Source organism: Camellia sinensis, chromosome 11 (assembly GCF_055761805.1).
Source record: "Camellia sinensis isolate YWXY chromosome 11, ASM5576180v1, whole genome shotgun sequence".
Taxonomy (NCBI): domain Eukaryota; kingdom Viridiplantae; phylum Streptophyta; class Magnoliopsida; order Ericales; family Theaceae; genus Camellia; species Camellia sinensis.
Window position 1 is genome coordinate 48,351,737 of NC_138971.1, and position 20,003 is coordinate 48,371,739.

The 20,003-nt window shown below is 35.1% G+C and overlaps 1 pseudogene across 1 annotated transcript in view; it reads right to left on the reverse strand.

Moving 5' to 3' along the window:
* Positions 1-17,812: 17,812 nt before the first annotated feature.
* Positions 17,813-20,003, reverse strand: part of LOC114295375 (RNA-dependent RNA polymerase 1-like) — a 35,529-nt pseudogene continuing 33,338 nt past the window's right edge. Inside the window, exon 6 of the transcript XR_014344561.1 lies at positions 17,813-18,848. The product of XR_014344561.1 is annotated as an RNA-dependent RNA polymerase 1-like (transcript). The remainder of the gene's footprint in view (positions 18,849-20,003) is intronic.

Below are 20,003 nucleotides of genomic sequence, written 5' to 3' on the forward strand. Positions count from 1 at the left end.
CTAGTCCTTGTGTATGCTCTGTAAAGTCAGGTCTTGGGAAGTACATCTTGTAAATACCTTGTAAATATTGTGTATCTGGACTGGTATGTTTATGTATATATAAATAAGTTTTGAAATGTTCTGTCCCATATACGTTATCACAGCTCATTGGACCTTATCTATTTTGTATTATTGCTTCCGCAGCCCCTTATTATTTGCGAATCTGTTCAGAAGCCTTTGGTAATCCACGGATTACTAGCCGGTTACGGTGCTAAACCTACAGGGGCGGGTTTGGGTCATGACAACCTCCAACCCTTTCCCCTACCATCGCAAGCCTTTTCCCAGCCTTCTTATGCCACTCAGTTTCTATTTCACATAGCTACCATGACTACCCTTCTTTCCACATCCACCTTTTACCCTCATTTTGCCCTTACTAGTTGCCACCTTTTTTTTCAATCCTTTTAGTTGCACAACATGATTGTCATCTTCGCTATCCACTTCAAAGCTTTGGGTTTCATCATCATTACGTATTTCATTTTCAACAGTAAAATGAGCACTTCACTTACATTCAACATTTGCACCTAATGTAACGACTTGTGCAATTGAAAAATCATAGGTTTCTTCAGTTTCAGCGGCTTTACATGCTATTACTCTAAATGAGGTCATCAATACCTTATACCGGGAGGCTTGTTGGAATTTGACATCTACTTGAATGCCATTCCCTTTAATGTCCTTCACAGTTTCAGCTCTTGCTTGTTTCGTCCACCTCTTTAGAATGTATTGTGAAGGAACCTCTTTCATCTTCATTATGTCTCTAATAATCTTCAAAGAGTGACAACACAAAATTCCTTCTCTTTCAAACTTTGTATAATTACAACCCAAAGAGCCATCCCTCTCCATCTTGACTTTCCTTGCATGTTTCCTAGCAACATCAACAACTGTGTATATGGTACAAGCCTCGCCATGTTCAATTTCTTCTATGTTCGATTCAATGGAACGAAAGTACTCATTTTGGAATTCCTCAAAAATCTTTTTTGTGTACACATTACCCATTTGATTTAACATTCTTATTGTCCCTTTCACCTTTGGCAACCTTTGGCACAAAGCATATCCTGCTTTTAACTTCTTGTATCGCTTCTCATAAAGTACCCTTTCGAAATGCATGAAGAATTCATTTAAATTAAAATCAGAACGAATGTAATCTTTCAAAAAAATATTAAACGATTCACTAAGTTGTGTGGTACTCATTTCCGCAACCCATGTCGATCTAACATATGGTCATCCCTATTTTTCTTTCACCGCAAGAGTCAATTTCAACCAATGGTTATCATGAGCATCATATTTATCAAGCATTTCATCCCACTCTAACTTGCATTCATTTTCATCTTCAATGTCAAACAAGAATTTATTTAGTACACCATTTACCCCCTTGTAACGCCCCCAAAATAATACAATAAAGATAACTCATATGTGGAATAAATATGAGAAACAACATGCTTTCATACATCGGAGTTTACTGTTTAACAAACAATAAAATGCCCTGTAGGCTTACATATTTCCAAGTCATTGCTTGGTTACACAAATTGAGTCTCGCTCATCACATCTTAAGCCCTCGGCTTTACAAATACTAACAAGCACACAACAATACATAATTAAGAAGCTCTTGCTTCCTGAAAGTCCATCCACGTTATTGCCTTGGAGGAAGCATCTCATCTGCACCTGAAAAATGGTATTCCCTTATAGGGTGAGCCAACAGCCCAGTAGAAATAATCTAACACAATTTATGAAGTTTAGCAAAGGTATAAATAACATGTATATAAACAATACCGATATGGAAGCACTCACAAGGCCTACATATCCAAATGCCACTAAGGCCAATCTTATCCCACTGTCCATCAGTTCATTTCAAATTTATATATGCTACTCAATTTATGAGTTAAATTCATTATCTTTCAATCAACCAAAATGAGACTACAACTCAATAGTTCTCCAATTATGCAAAACACACACATAGACACTTCAAACTTGCCATTTTACGGATATTTCGTTTGAGGGAACCGACACTCATTTATAATAGATTTCGGGTCTTTCACCCAGGACACTCAGGCCAGCTTGCTTTAAATGGAGTCTATCCCTTTTCTCCTCCCCAAACAAATATACATATGCAATGTATTAATAAACATAATCATATATAGAGTTCATCCCCTTTCTTCTCCCAATAAACATATATATACAATGTATTTATAACATGGTCATATATGGAGTACATCCCCTTTCTCCTCCCAATAAACATACATATACAATGTATTTACAACATGGTCATATTCAATGACACCAACAATAGATTAGCATTAAATCGCCTAATTCTCATACAATTTCTACAACAATCATAGCTATCCTCTACCGATAGCTCAATACAATTATTTCCAAGATATATTCAATATCGGATTTAATGGTTTATTCAAAACTTCCATAGGTGAGATAATATATATCCAATATCACCATTTATATCAATAATCACCAAATTTAACGTATTCAATGTTAATTCTAATTATTTATACAAAATAATCATTTTATCAAATTAGGGCAAAATTCCACCTTTTTCCAATATTAACCCAAATACCCAAATCAACTATTTTGGTACACCAAGAGTTTATATTCAACCCCAAACATCATTTATCTCATATACATCACAAACCCCTCTTTTCATTTTACACCCAAATCTTAGATTTATCAAAACCACAACCAAATCTCATCATCTATACACAATAGCAAATAACTAAGCTAAAAACCATACTAGAATGTAGAAAATTCCTACCTCAAGTGTAGAAGAAGAAAATAGTTAAAACCCCCAAAATCAACGATGATGAAACTCGATCTCCACCGTACACAACGAAGCCCTTGAGAAGTTACACAACTTTGACAAAGGAACTATGACCAAAATCCCAATGGATTTGGAGAAATCAAAGGAAGAAGATGATTTCTAGAGAGAGAGGCTCTAGATCTGCAGATTTGAGACTTTAAGAGAGAGAGAGGGTTGCAAAAAGTGATCTAAGATGTCACTTTCGTGTGTTGTTATCACACAGTCCGCTCGAGCGTGAAAACCCCCGCTCGAGCGTCAGACACAGACTCCTGCTTGAGCGTGAAACCCTGCGCTCGAGCTTGAAATACGCTCTCCCAGTATTTTTGCAGATACAGTCCCTCCGCTCGAGCGTCCGATTTCCCGTTCGAGTGTGGAGCAAAATTTGTAAAGCTCGCTCGAGCGTCAGAATGCCCGCTCAAGCGGAGGAGCCAAATTCTGTGCAATAAAGGCTTGGAAAAACAAGCACCCAACCTGTTCCAAACATACAACTACAACCCAATAGCCAACATTGAGGGGAAGACAAGGGAAGCAAGACATGAACCACCGTCCCAACCATACAAGCCTGAGTCTGAAACACCACAAGAGACGGGTCAAAAACCAGGGTCGCTATAACTTCCCCCCCTTAAAGAATTTCGTCCCCGAAATTACAAATCAAGCTCTAAAACATAATTGAACTATTCACAACCATGTTACTCCCACAAGTTCAACACCATGACCCATTCTCCGGTCATCTATTCACACCGACTCGATTCAGAAGTCGCAAATTAAAATGAAATTTTCAATTTTCCCAAAACATTTATAATGTTTAACCAAAATCCAAATTTTCAAAAATCGCACATAGCATATACAATGCTTCCAAAAATGATACAACATCATCAATATTTCACATTCTCAAAACATATACAATGTTTATATTGAATCCATGTTCTTTCCAAACAATTATAATATATACAATGTTCTTACAAGTTAAAGCATATACAATGCTTATACTTCTCATTAACAAAATAAATTCCCAATACATGCTCATGCATCAACAAACAAATCCGGATATTTTTCTTGGACTTCTAATTCACGTTCCCAAGTCGCTTCCTTGACTCTGTGATGTTTCCACAATACTTTTACCAAGAGAATTGTCTTGCCTCGCAAAACTAGATCCTGTCTATCCAAGACCCTCACCGGTCTCTCCTTATACGAGGCATCCTTATCCACCTCTAAGTCGGTCCAATCCAACACGTGCGATGGATCCGGCTTATATTTCCGATGCATACAAATGTGAAACACGTCATGCACCCCAGAAATTTGTGGCGGTAACGCCAAACGATAAGCAACTTCCCTAATCCGTTCAAGAATCTCAAAAGGACCAATAAACCGAGGGGACAACTTCCCACTCTTCCCAAACCTCATCAAGCCCCGCCTAGGTGATATTTTCAAAAAGACATGATCCTCCACCTCAAATAACAAATGTCTCCTCTTACGGTCGGCATAACTTTTCTGGCGACTCTGAGCCGTAGCTAGCCTCTTACGGATAAGTGCAACTTTCTCCGTAGTTTCTCGAACCAACTCTGGACCCAACAAAGGTGCATCACCCACCTCGGCCCAACACACTGGAGATCTACACGGTCGACCATACAAGGTCTCGAACGGTGCCATGCCAATACTCGATTGGAAACCATTGTTATAGGCAAATTCCACTAATGGCAAATGCCTTTCCCATGAACCCTTAAAGTCAAGGACACAACCTCGAAGCATATCCTCAAGGATCTGAATGGTACGCTCGGACTGTCCGTCAATCTGAGGATGATACGCAGTACTAAAAGTCAATCTAGTGCCCAAGGCACTCTGCAAACTCTACCACAACTGAGCAGTGAAACGTGGATCTCTATCCGAAACAATCGTCACAGCGACCCCGTGCAACCTCACTGTGTCCCTAATGTACAAGTCGGCTAGATAATCTATCGAGTCACTTATGCGCATAACAATAAAATGCGCCGACTTAGTTAATCGGTCAACGACCACCCAAATGGCATCACTATCCCGTTGAGTCCTCGGAAGGCCCACAACGAAGTCCATCGTAACATGCTCCCATTTCCACTCAGCTATAGGCAAGGGTTGCAACAAACCCGCTGGGCTCTGATACTCGGCCTTCACTTGTTAAGAATGGTTAGCTGACAGTACCAAAATATAAATTGATGGACGATATTGCCCCTGTTGAAATCCTTTTGATAAATCAACAAAATTTACAAAAGAATTACGTTAAATGGAAAAAAAAAAATCAAGTTTTTGGAACCATATTTGATTTGTTGTTAAGAAAAAAAATTCAAAATTTTTAAAAAATAATAAAAACTAATTTAATAAAAACAAATATGAACAAATATATTTAATTTGTAAAAATTATTTCTAACCACTCAAAAGATAAAATTATATAAGTATAATAATTATTTTTTATTTTTTATTTCTTAACCAAATTAATTTTTAATTTTTTTAAAAAAAATTAAAAATAAATATCTAAAAATCAAACCAAACATATTCTAAGAATTCTTTGACAAGCCATTTCTTGTGTTTTTAACTTATTTAATTATTTGTTAATTTTATGATATTTTCACCATTTGACACTACAAAATATAAGAGTTTTAGAGACCAATTTTTTTGATCTCTAAAAGTGAAAATTTTGTTGCAAAAGACATTTATGGACTAATTTCTATCGTCAAGGGGATAGTCGCTAAAAGGTTACCTTGAAAAGTCAAAAATAAGGCTTTTAGCAATAAAATTTTGAAAATGTCAATAATAAATAGACTTTTAGGAACGAAATCTCAAAATAGTTTATTTTTTTAGACAAAAAATTGATACCAAAAAAATAATAATTAATCACTAATGTTCAATTTTTGTTACTAAAAATATAATGACGACACTTTTCACAACAAAAATATTTGGTCTCTTAAAAATAATTTTGTCCTTAAATTTTGGTCTCTAAAAGCTTAATTTTTTGTAGTGTGATAAGTGTTTTTTCATTTTAATTTTGCATTTCATAACTTATTTAAAAATGATAATTTAGCTAAATCTCAGGAGAATCTGTAATTTAGCTAAACTTCAAAGGAGTGTAGGTAATTTGCCCTTATTTGTCAAAAGGGCATTTTAGTCAATTTATGATATCCGTTAACGGCGTTAATTGCGATGGGACGAGATGTAATTTTTGAAACCTCATGAGAGAATTTGTAATTTCGTTAAACCTCAAGAGAGGTGCAGGTAATTTGCTCAATTTTAAAATATTTGTGTAATAAATATGTTTTTGTTTTTATTTTTACCCCAAATAAATGTAAATATGTTTAGTATTTTTTATAAATTAAAAATAATAAACTATAAACATGTCAAACGGCACATAAATATTTGTGTTTGTAACACAAAATTCAAAATATTTGTATAATAAATATGTTTTTATTTTTATTTTTATTTTTATTTTTATTCAAAATAAATATAAATATAAATATATTTAACATTTTTTATAAATTAAAAATAATAAACGGTACACGTGTCAAACCGCACATGAATAACTTTTTGGGGGCTTTTCCCAAATTAAGCCAAATTAACAATCTATTTCCCAAACTAGGCCTACTTTGAACGGAATTCCCAAACTAGGCTAAAGCGCTATTACAAACCACGCTTTTATTGTTTCCAGACCCCTCCTGAGAAAAATTTGTGAAATAGTAAAAGCGTGGTTATAAACCCCATTATTAATTAAGAAGACGTGGTTATAAACCACGCTTTTAAGTTAATCATAAAACGTGGTTTCAAACCACACTTTTAAGTAAAATAAGTTTTTTTTTCTTCAGAAAACGTGGTTTCTAACCACGCTTTCTTAATTAAACTGTGTTGTAAAGAAAGCGTGATTAGAAACCACGCTTTCAATACTGCACCAAACACACGCACTCACAAACACACTCTCTCTCTCTCTCTCTCTCTCTGACCCAAACACACACACGACTCACACACACTCACACTCAATATATATATAAGTTTTAATATATATTTGTAATTTAATACATATATAAGTTTTATTTCATAAAATTGAAACCAATATTAAATATATATAATAATCATTTATAATAGTAAATAATAATCAGCTATATAAAATGATTACTTTTTTATTTTAATTCTTAATTTTTTTTATTTTACTGTTTAGGGATAAAACTTATTTATTTTTTATTTTAGGATTTAAGGTTTAATTCTTAAAATTTATTTTTTTTATTTTAGGGTTTAGGATTTATAAAAAAAAATAAATTTTAAGAATTAAACTATAAATTCTAAACCCTAAATCCTAAACCCTAAAATAAAAATAAATAAATTTTAAGAATTAAACCCTAAACCCTAAAATAAAAATAAAAAAAATTTATCCCTAAACACTAAGGTAGCGTTTGGTAACATTTACGTTTTTGGTTTATGTTTATTAAAATTTTATAAACTGGTTTCTGTTTATTTTTAGAAAAACATAAATTACAACCGTGTTTGGTTTAAACAAAATGTTTAAAAAAAATTTAAAACATAAATATAAAATATAGGGTGTGTTTGGTAACGTTTACGTTTTCAGTTTATATTTACACAAATTTTATAAACTGATTTTTGTTTATTTTTTGTTTATTTTTAAAAAAACATAAACTACAAACGCGTTTGGTAATTGACAAAATGTTTAAAAATTTTAAAAATATAAAAAAGAGTAAGAAATGGCAAGTGGCGGCGGAAGACGGTGGTGGAAAGTGGTGACGGTGGGTGGTGGGTAGCTGATGGCGGGTGGGTGGTGGTGGTGGTTGGGTGGGTGACGGTGGCTGGTGGTAGCGAGTGGGTGGTGGCGGTGGCGGTGGCGGGTGATGGGTGGTGGTGGCAGGTGGGTGGAGGATGGCGGGTGGTGGTAGCGGGTGGGTGGTGGTGACGGGTCGGTGGCGGGCGGTGGTGATGGGTGGGTGTGTGACGGTGGCGGGTGGTGGGTGGTAGCAAGTGGGTGGTGGTAGCGGTAGGTGGGTGGTGGTGGCAGGTGGGTGGCGAATGGTGGGTGGTAGCAAGTGGGTGGTGGTGGCTAGTGGGTGGCGGTTGGCGAGTGGTGGTGGGTGGTGGAGGGCGGGTGGTGGTGGTGGCGGCAGGTAAGTGGCGGGTGGTGGTGATGGGTGGGTGGGTGATGGTGGCGGGTGGTGAGTGGTAGCAAGTGGGTGGTGGTGGCAGGTGGGTGGCGGATGGCTGGTGGTGGCGGGTGGGTGGTAGGTAGTGATGGTGGGTGGGTGGCTGACGGTGGCGGGTGGTGGGTGGTAGCGAGGGGTGGTGGTGGCAGGTGGGTAGTGAGTGGTAGTGATGGTGGGTGGGTGGTTGACGGTGGTGGGTGGTCGGTGGTAGCGAATGGGTGGTCGGTGATGGTGGTGGTGGTGGTGAGTGGTGGGTGGTGGTGGCGGGTGGGTGGCAGGTGGCTGGTGGTGGCAGGTGGTGGATGGTGGTGGCAGGTGGCTGGTGAGTGGTGGTGGTGGCGGGCGGTGGATGGTAGTGGCGGGTGGATGGCAGGTGGGTGGTGGGTGGTGGTGGTGGTGGTGGTGGCGGCGAGGGGTAGGTGGTAGTGGCGAGCGGGTGGCAGGTGGGTGGTAGCTGGTGGTGGGTGGTGGGTGGTGGTGGCAGGTGGTGGTGGCGGAAGACGGTGGTCGAAAATGGTGGCAGGTGGTGGCTAGTGTTGGGTGGTAAAAAAAAAAAACTGAAAACTCAAAATGAAAACACATTTTTTGTGTTTTCATTTTTTGGCCAAATTTATAAACTGAAGCCACTGATTTATAAATCAAAAATTTTACCAAACAAGTTTTTATTTGAGTTTTTTAAATTTTTGTAAATATAAACAGAAAACTCAAAACGTAAGTGTTACCAAACGGCACCTAAATATTTATGATAATAAATATAAATATAAATATTTTAGGCTTGAACAAACATATTTTTTAGTTTAAATTACATATTTTTTAGTTTAAATATTTATATTTTATATTTATGTTTTAAATTTTTTTTAAACATTTTGTTCAAACCAAACACGTTTGTAATTTATGTTTTTCTAAAAATAAACAGAAATCAATTTATAAAATTTTTATAAACATAAACAAAAAACGTAAATGTTACCAAACGCTACCTTAGTGCTTAGCGATAAATTTTTTTTATTTTTTATTTTAGGGTTTAGGGTTTAATTCTTAAAATTTATTTATTTTTATTTTAGGGTTTAGGATTTAGGGTTTAGAATTTATAGTTTAATTCTTAAAATTTATTTTTTTTTTATAAATCCTAAACCCTAAAATAAAAAAAATAAATTTTAAGAATTAAACCTTAAACCCTAAAATAATTTTTTTTTTTTATCCCTAAACAGTAAAATAAAAAAAAATTAAGAATTAAAATAAAAAAGTAATCATTTTATATAATTGATTATTATTTGTTATTATAAATTATTATATATATTTAATATTGATTTCAATTTTATGAAATAAAATTTATATATATATTAAAATTTATATATATATTGAGTGTGGGTGTTTGTGTCAGTAATGTGTGTGTTTGTGTCAGAGAGTGAGAGAGAGAAAGAGAGAGTGTTTGTGAGTGCGTGTGTTTAGTGCAGTATTGAAAGCGTGGTTTCTAACCACGCTTTCTTTACAACACAGTTTAATTAAGAAAATGTGGTTGAAAAAAAAAATTATTATTTTACTTAAAAGCGTGGTTTGAAACCACGTTTTATGATTAACTTAAAAGTATGGTTTGTAACCACGTCTTCTTAATTAAAAACATGGTTTGTAACCACACTTTTACTATTTCACAAATTTTCCACGGGAGGGGCCTGGAAACAATGAAAGCATGGTTTGTAATAGCGCTTTAGCCTAATTTGAGAATTCCGTCCAAATTAGACCTAGTTTGAGAAATAAGTTACTAATTTAACTTAATTTACCCCTAACTTTTTGTGTTTGTAACACAAAATAAGTTTATGATAAGATTCACATCCTTATAGTACTCTCTCACTGAATATTTCATGGAATAGATATGTGATAAAGTGATTTGGCTATTATAACTTGGTTGATGATGCTTTGGCTTTATTGAAATTTCCCGGCCTCATTCCATAGGTTCCCCAAAGTTGATGATCAGAATAAATAATGGAGTCAAGCACAAGTCTTTTCTCTCTCCTTTGGCTCTTTTTCTTTGTTTTTTACTTTTGTGTGTGTGCGCAAATATATATATATGGAAAAATGCCTAACACCTCCAGTGGGGTTACTGGGAGCGTTTTTCATTGGCCCAAAAACTGTTTTCCTTTCTCTTTTTTTTTTTTTTTTTTTCAGCCAATGGGAGGGTGACACCTCACTGGGGGTTGTCAGTGGGGGTCACCCCACTGGGAGTCTGTAGCATGGCCCATATATATATATAGAAACAATCACTAAAGCAAACAAAGGGCAAAAGAGTAATTAAGCACTTTAAAAAAAATATTCCAATCACACCACAAACTATCTCAGGGTAATTCTATTTACACACAACTCATATTCTCAATACATAGCATCTATTAATTTTTTTTGTATTACAATTTATCTCTTAATTAAATTACCCCTTTAGACATTTAGTTATAGTTACTCATTTTCTTCGGTTTTGGTCCCAGTTTCGATACCGACGTCAGTCACTCATCTGTCTTCCCTCTATCTTCTTCTGCCTTCTCTCTATCTTCTTTCTCTTCTTCTTTTCTCAGCCTCCATTGCCTTTCTCTCTCTCTATCTTGCTTCTTCTTCTTATTATTCTTCTTCTTCTGCAACGCGCACTATGCCCTATGCGGCTGCCCCAACACACACTGCTTTTCCTTCTACCGTTGACGCTCCTCCTGTCATCCCTCCAGCGCCCGGCTACCCTTCGTAGCAACCTGTTTGACCATTTTAATATCTTTTATTTATTTATTTATATATTTTGTTCATGAATCTTCTGTTGTCTTATTCATGAATCTCGTCTTATTCATGAATGGAGATTCATTACTTTGGTGACCTTTTGTTTTGTTCATGAATAGAGATTAATTAGAATTCATGAACTTGGTGGTGAGTTAATATTTGGATACATTCTCCATTTTCTCTAGATTCATGGTCATTATTATTTTTTGGTGTATTTTGTAAAGTCATAGTGGCCTATAAATAGTTCCTCTCATCTACTCTTTTTTACACGAACACACCAACTACTGTTTATACTTGAGAGATTACTAGTAAAGAAGGGTGTTTTTCTTGGTGGAGCTTTGGGTTCACCATCTTGTGCAGAGTTGGCCTGAACCATACGACAAGTGGTCGGGCTGTTGTATCTTGAAGGGGACAAGTTATATTTTTGTAACTGCTGCATCGGTATTTGGGTTCTTCCTACCGTAGTGAGCTTGATCTCCTTAAAGAAAACGAGATATCCGTGCCGTAGCCTGATCTATTTGTATCTCATTTTCTTTGCATTTTTTTATCAATAAAATATAATTTTTTTCTGGTATTTTCACCAACAATTTTAAGGAGATCAATCATGGAACAAGTACCAGAAAACACCAATGATGGAATTGGAGATCTCAACAAGCTTTTCAAGTTCAAGAGAGTTCATTTTAAGAGGTGGAAAGAAAAAGTTCTTTTTTACCTCAGTCTTTTGAAAGTTGCATATGTTCTTACCGAGAAGAACCCAAACAAAATCCCAACCGAAGAGATGAATGATGAAGACTACGAGACACATGAGACAAAAGTGGCTTCCTATAATATAGATGAGTATAAATGTCATTTTTATCTCTTAAATTTCCTTGCTGATTAATTTTATGATTATTACTATGACACCACTTACACTTTGTCTTTTATTAATTTTTGGCATGCTCGCTTATGTCATATTAACAGTAAATATGTGAGAATCATGAGTAGTTTAGGATTAATTCCTAAGGTGACAAAAAAAATTGAGAAATGTGAAGTTTGCAGTAAAACAAAAATTACCAAGAGGCCTCATAAAGTGTTGAAAAAAATACCGAATTGCTAGAATTATTTCATACTGATTTGTGTGAGTTTGAAGGAATTTTAACTCGGGGTGGTAACCGATATTTTATCACTTTTATCGATGATTTTTTCAAAATACACAAACGTATATTTATTAAAAAATAAAAGTGATGCTTTTGAGAAATTTAAAGAATTCCTTCTTTAAGTGGAAAATCAATTCGATAAAAAGATTAAGAGAACTAGAAGTAATAGAGGCCGAGAGTATGAATCTCTTGGATTCAACTCTTTTGTTTAGTCATTGGGAATTATTCATGAGACTACTCCACCATATTCACTTTCATTTAATGGCGTAGCTGAAAGAAAAAATAGAACGTTAGTTGACTTGGCGAATGCTATACTTATTGATTCAAGTGCTCCCTCAAATCTTTGGGGCGAGACTATTTTGACAGCTTGCCATGTGATAAATAGAGTGTCACACAAAAAGACTAAAATTTTACCTTATGAGTTATGGCGGGGCCATAAACCAAAATTAGGTTATTTGAGGGTTTGTGGTTGTTTAGCTTTTGTGAGGCTTTCAGATCCTAAACGACCTAAATTGGGTGAACGAGCTACCACTTGTGCTTTTCTTGGGTATGTGTTGCATAGCACAACTTATAGATTTTTTGATATGGAAAATCATATTATTTTTGAATCAGGTGATACTATTTTTCATAAAAATAAATTTCCTTTCAAATCTAGAAATAGTAGGGGTCAAATAATTTCTGAAAATATTTTATCCATGCCTAGCTCTTCTACTCCTTCTCAAGTTTTTCAAGAACAAGAAAATTCTCAAATCCAACCATGGAGGAGTAAACGAGCTAGAGTTGAAATTTTTTTTGGCCCTGACTATTATCTTTACAATGTGGAAGAAATTCCTCTTACGGTGTAAGAAGTTTTATTATCACCTGATGCTATTTTTGGAGAGATGTTGTAAATGATGAGATAGATTCACTACTTTCAAATAAAACATGAAAGCTAGTGGATTTACCTCCAGGTTGTAAAACTATTGGGTGTAAATGGGTCCTTCGTAAAAAACTTAAACCAGATGGAACTATAGATAAATATAAAGTGAGGCTTGTCACTAAAGGTTTTAAGCAACAAGTTGATCTTGATTTCTTTGATACTTTTTCTCCGGTTACTAGAGTTACATCTATTAGACTGTTGATAGCAGTGGTTGCAATTCATGATTTAAAAATTCATCAAATAGATGTGAAAACAGCATTTTTAAATGGAGATCTAGATAAGGAGGTTTACATGAACCAACTCGAAGGTTTTGTGGAGCCTGGCCAAGAAAGCAAGGTGTGTAAGCTAACTAAATCCCTTTATGGTTTAAAACAAGCTCCTAAACAATGGCATAAAAAATTTGATTCCTGCATGCTTGAGAATGGCTACAAGACTAATGAATGTGATAAGTGCATATATTATAAAACTTGTGAGAATGCACATATGATTATTAGCCTATATGCGGATAATCTACTTATCTTTGGCTCTAATTTGCATATTATAAATGAGACTAAAAATATGCTTAATAGTCACTTTGATGTGAAAGATCTTGGTGAAGCCAATTTTATTTTGGGAATTAAAATTACCAAGACTAAGGATGACATTTTTCTTGATCAGTCGTATTATGTTGAGAAATTTGTAAATAAAATATAACTTTCTACACTGTGAACATGTTGCTACTCCTTTTGATGCAAGCACACATTTGCCTATTATAACAAATGAAAAAGAAGTGATTAATTAAAAGGAATATGCAAGCATGATTGATAGTTTGAGATATGCTACTGAATGTACTAGACCTGACATTGCATATGTTGTTGGAGTATTTAGCAGGTTTACTAGCAAGCCAAGTCGAGATCATTGGCTAGCCATGAGAAGAATTATGAGATATTTATCTGATACCAAAAAATTATGGTTTGTTTTATAACCAGTATCCTACGGTACTTGAGAGATATAGTGATGCCAATTGGAACACTTTATCAGGTGATTCTCTCTCTACCTCGGGTTTTATTTTTACCTTGGGTGGTGGTGCTATATGTTGGAAGTCTAAAAAACATACTATAATTGCTAATTCTTCTATGGAAGTTGAACTTATAGCGTTAGTTTCAGCATGTGAGGAAGTGAATTGGTTGAGAGATTTGTTACATGAAATCCCTTTTTGGGAAAAACCAATTCTTTCTGTGTTAATTCGTTGTAATAACACTGCTGCTATTGGTAGAGTGAACAACTATTTTTATAATGGTAAACCAGACCTATTCGAAGGAAACACAGTAATGTGAGATCCTATTTGAGTAATGGCATCATAACTGTGAATTATGTAAGATCTTATGATAATCTTGTAGATCCGTTAACCAAGGCATTGGTGAGAGATAGGGTCTGGAATACATTGAGGGGGATGGGTTTGAAGCCTATAAAATCATAAACCATGTATGAGGATACCCAACCTAGGGACCAGAGATCCTGTAACTAGGTTCAATGGGAAGAATGAATCATATAGTGGTTGTAAAAATGCAATCCTTAATATTTTGTTGTCCATCCCTATGATGTAAGTGCATTTGTCCTGTAATGTTGAAGGGTTGAGTTTTATACTCTTAATGAAATTTTGTAGCTCTTGTTTAGTAGGGTGTGTAAATTACAGGAACATCCTTGACAGATTTCACCTATGTGAGCATGAAAATGGGGCCGTTTTCTATGAGAACAAGGCTTATTCTCAAATATGCTCATGAAAATTGGGATTAGTACAAGACCGTAATGTGCTGGCTATTAAAGCTCATGTCAACACCTAGACTATTATGTGTGAGCAGTAATATTTTATTTCCCCTAAGCAGTCATAGTTCAAGTCTGAGACCATTACTGACTCTAGAGTAAAGGTTGTTGTTTCACTAATGAAGGTTCAATGCAGAGCACACCTTCATGATGCATGCTAGTCTATCTTTGTTTGGTAATCTCTCTTATCCTTGTTGATATTAAAATGAGTGGGGGTTTGTTGGACCATTTTAATATCTTTTATTTATTTATATATTTTGTTCATGAATCTTCTTTTGTCTTATTCATGAATCTCATCTTGTTCATGAATGAAGATTCATTGCTTTGGTAATCTTTTGTCTTGTTCATGAATAGAGATTAATTAGAATTCATGAACTTGGTGGTGAGTTAATATTTGGATACACTCTCCCTTCTCTAGGTTCATGGTCATTATTATTTTTTGGTGTATTTTGTAAAGTTCTAGTGGCCTATAAATAATTCCTCTCATCCACTCTTTTCTACACGAACACACCAACTATTGTTTATACTTGAGAGATTACTAGTAAAGAAGGGTGGTTTTCTTGGTGGAGTTTTGGGTTCACCATCTTGTGCAGAGTTGGCCTAAACCATACGACAAGTGGTCGGGCTGTTGTATCCTAGAGGGGACAAGTTATATTTTTGTGACTGCTGTATCGGTATTTGGATTCTTCCTACCGTAGTGGGCTTAATCTCCTTAAAGAAAATGAGATATCTGTGCCTCAGCCTGATCTATTTGTATCTCATTTTCTTTGCATTTTTTTTATCAATAAAATATAATTTTTTCTGGTATTTTCACCAACACAACCCATCATCTAAATCCCTTCCAAAGTGAGACACAACTCTTCCACCGTTCGATTAAATCACTATTAACAGTTGTGAGAGAGAGATATTGTCTGCAATTGCAATAAGGGTGAGGGTTGTGGGTGGCTGGAATAGAGGATGTAGCAGTGGAGTGAGAGTTGCAGAGGAGCTGGGGGATAGAAGATGGAGAGGGGATGTTGTCGGCAAGAGAAGGGCGACTGTGGCGAAAAGGGATTCAGAGGGGCGACGTCGGCGGTGAGGAGATGTTATGGTTAGGGTTAAAGCTGGGGTGGGTAAAGATAGAAATATTTTGAGAATATTTGAAAATTGATGCTACGTATTGAACAAAAATAAAACAATCAAAATTATGTGTGGGGTGCACTGAGTAAATGATATGCACTGAGATAGTTTGTGGTGTGGTTGGAGTATTTTTTTTAGAGTGCTTAATTACTCTTTTGCCCTTTGTTTGCTTTGTGATTGTTTCCATATATTTGATTTTGCAACACCAAAAAAACACTAAAGTAAAAAACAAAGAAAAAGAGTCGAAAGGAGAGGAAGGACTTGTGCTTGACTCCATTAGTTTAATCTGATCATCAACTTTGGGGGAACCTTTCGGAGGGGCGACACCGGCGGTGAAGAGATGTTATGACTAGGGTTAAAGTTGGGATGGATAAAGATGGAAATATTTTGAGAATACTTGAAAATTAATAGTGTGCATTGAGCAAAAATAAAATAATTAAAATTATGTGTGGTGTGCACTGAGTAAATGATGTGCATTGAGATAATGGGTGATTCTATTTGCACATCCCACTTTGTTTCAGTACACACCATTTGTATCGTTCGGATATCAAATTTTGAACAAAATATAATTATTCGAATATCTACATTCAAACAAAGTACAAATGCTCGGATATCAACTATCAAATGGAATTTTTGTTTGAACAGTTGGTTTTTATTTAAAAATTGATATTCTAACATTTTATTTTTATTTAATATTCAAAGGACACAAATAATAGATACTCCTTCCGTCCCAAAATAATGGTCTCTTTTGGGGAGTTCAACATTTTTTGATAGTACAATTATTGCACTTTAAAAAAATTAATTTTTCAAAATTACCCTTTGATAGTACATTTTTTGGGAATATTAATGTCATAATTATACTTTTTATGTTGTTAATAAATTTAAAAGAAGGGTAAAATAGAAAATTTATATTATTTTTATACTTGATTTTTGAAAAAGGAGCTAATATTTTGAGATAATAAAAAATAGAATAATAGATTAATATTTTGAGACAAATGAAATATTAAAATAAAATATGATGTGCGAATAAAATTACCCTATTTACAAAGAAAACTGCAACGATACACATTCATTTTAAATGCATACCACATGTATCTATTATGAGAAAAATAATTCCACTTCGAATTAAACACCCTTAGTAATTAAACATCAATTTAAGTTGTAACAACATCATCAGTTTATAACTAACTCACATTGAAATGTAATTAAAAACTATTTTATAATCAAGTTGGCTCATCTTGATTTTACCATAAACGGACCTCGCCACCTTTTTTGTCATAACTAATATTATATTGCGGCATATCTACCTTATCACTATAAATTATAAATAGACATAAAATAGGTCTACACTACATAATAACATAGATAGAATAAAAGTCTTGAGATCAAACAGGTTTACTCGGTTCAAATCTTATGAAGAACAAGCATTATAAACATTGAGACCACTGAAGGTTTGTCCGGCTGTTAATTTTAAGATTTCAGAATTAGTCAAGATATGCATAAATTGATCCGCACATGCCAGTTATCAAAAAAAAACAAAAACAAAAACAAAAAACAGATTGAATAGAAGTCATAAGGGTTTGTTCGGATTAAATGCTGATAACAAGAATCAAATGATAGTTTTACTTTCGCTATTTTAACATAAGCCTCCTGCACTGAGTCACCCATTTGAGATTCCACAGTGAAAACCTTTTGCTTGAACCAGCTTTGTATCAATACTCAGGTTGATTTTGATTTCCCATATCCATTTCCACTACCCTGTTAATATTCATAAACTCGTCAAAGCTTTGAAATATGGATAATGTGTATAAATTCTCTGAAGATGACCGCCATACCCCACAATTTGAACCCTCCTAAACTTGTAGTGTCACATTCCAAAACATTTAAAAATGAACAGGGTAAATTACCAATAAGTTTTACTTTTGAAACTTATTACTTATGTTCTATTGATCAATTTATCAAGTTATAAATTTATCAGTCTCTTTTGTTTTTATGAATAAATTTACAGTGATAAATTTATCAATTATGACCTGTAAATAAATAAGACTGATTGATAAGTACCCCAAATGAACAAGAATTTAAAATGAAGTACTCCAACAAAAGGAAGAAAAAACAAACCACAAATCGTTCCGATAACAATTCCCCAGTCATCAGCACAGTTCATTTATATCGAATAAACTACACACCCATAACACAAATCAAAAGATAAAATAGATAAATGCACATGAAAATGAAAATGCTTCAAATTTTACAGAACAAGGAACTGGCGTGATACTGAATTTCTATCCCAAGCTCAATCCATATTGGAGCCGCCGCTGAAGCGAGGACAGCTGGAGAGCCATTCTAGATTTCTCCTTCTTGATGTGGATCAGCTTATCATAAACACACCATGGAAAACTAAGGAAATGGTCTCGGTTCATTCCACCATTATATTGACCCCAATAACTAGGATGATAGGTAACATGGTACCAAGCAGATGCTTTTGCGTATACATCGTCAGATTCAGCATCAGATGTAGTTCTGCTCGTGTTGAACCAGGTTCTAGCTTCCTTTCTCAATGACCTCACAGCCAAGCCAACATCCTCTGCATCTCTTCTCCGGTCAAAAGATTTCGACATTTTCATAATACTACCACTGAGTATTTCGGCTTCTGTTTTGATCCCAAAATAGTCCATTTGGTTTCCCAACTTGTAATCGTACTCACTTTTGTAATCAAAAGCATCGTCAACGTAATCCTCGAAACCATCCGCTTCCATATCAGGATCATATGAGTTCCTTGCCACGTCCCTCGTGAAGGATTTGAAAGAGCTCGACTGTGGCGAAATGTCTTTCACCGCTCGGAAAAGCTTCCCAATCACACTTTCTGATTCATAGGTAGTCTTGTCAGGCTTTTCCATAAAATCAGGATATATTTTGACCCGTAATTCAGTTGGTATCTCAGCTGGCACACCAGTCTTTGGGAAGTCAACGGCAATCGAGAATAGCTGTGCAAGCTTTATACAAGGGTCGCTCATTGCTTTTAAAGGTTCCCTGTCTGCAAAAACTGTGTGGGCATTTGCAATGATGCCTAAACTGTCATTCACTATATAGTTCGTGAAGTACTCCTCAACTTCCTACAAGAAAAAAATGTGGTGTGTTGAATATAACAAATAAACATGTTATTGGGAATGGGACGGAACATTTGAGCAAGCATTGAACATGATAACTTGGAGTTGTATCAAACATCACAATTGTACAGAAATATAAGTCGAGCATGAAATATTCGAGAGTGATTCCATGCAGTTCCCAGCTACTTCTAGTTTATTATTGATTTACAATTTAATTATTTACTTCATCTTAATTTTGTTAGTAGCTTAGTTTAGGAATGTTATTGGGCCAACAGTGCAACAGTCACATCTAATATCATGTCACATCAAGCCACACGTATGGCCTTCCAAGTACGACTCCTTATCTTCCAGGGCTATCAAAGGAGTAGACTATCTTCACTGGATATCTCAATGTGTCTCAATAGCTTAAAACCAAATAAACCTTTCTCAGCAAAATAGATCTTTACACACTTCAACAGCGAAATAGATGATGCCCTTTAATACCTGGCATCTTTAACACCTAGAAAACACTGGATACTTGGGTCTCTAAATATAAAATGTCTACCGTGATCATTGGGGTCCTTAATAATTATAATACCCCACGTCATCTCAATAAGCCATTAGAGAAACAGGTCCTCAATATCCTACATGAATGAAATGTCTGTCATGATCATTGAGGTCCCTGTTACTAGGATCCATCACCCTAAAGAGTGTTGAGGCATGCTTTGATAAGACCTCCACCCCTCTTTCGACTACAATCATAATAATAGTAACAAAGCATAAGTTTAGTTGGAGAAAATTCATCTTTAATAAGTACCAAACTTAAAATCAGAATACTATTTTGAACATATTTCCAGCACAATAACCAAACTAAGCCCTGTGTCACAAATTCCAATCGAGTGGATTGGCTACATGAATCATTTTTCTCCATTCTTCTCTATCAACGTTATATCCTTGATTAAATTAAATAAAATTCATAATTTTTTTACTACCGTATCCCATGTCAGTTTAGGTCTTTCCCTCCCCCAAACATTTTCATTTACGGCAATCATCACTCATCCTTGCTGCTGCATCTATAGGTGATCAAATCGTCTTAGCATGTTTTCTTTTGACTTGTCTTTAATTAGTGCTACTCTTACTATTTTGCGAATATATTAAATTATAATTATATCTTTTCTAGTC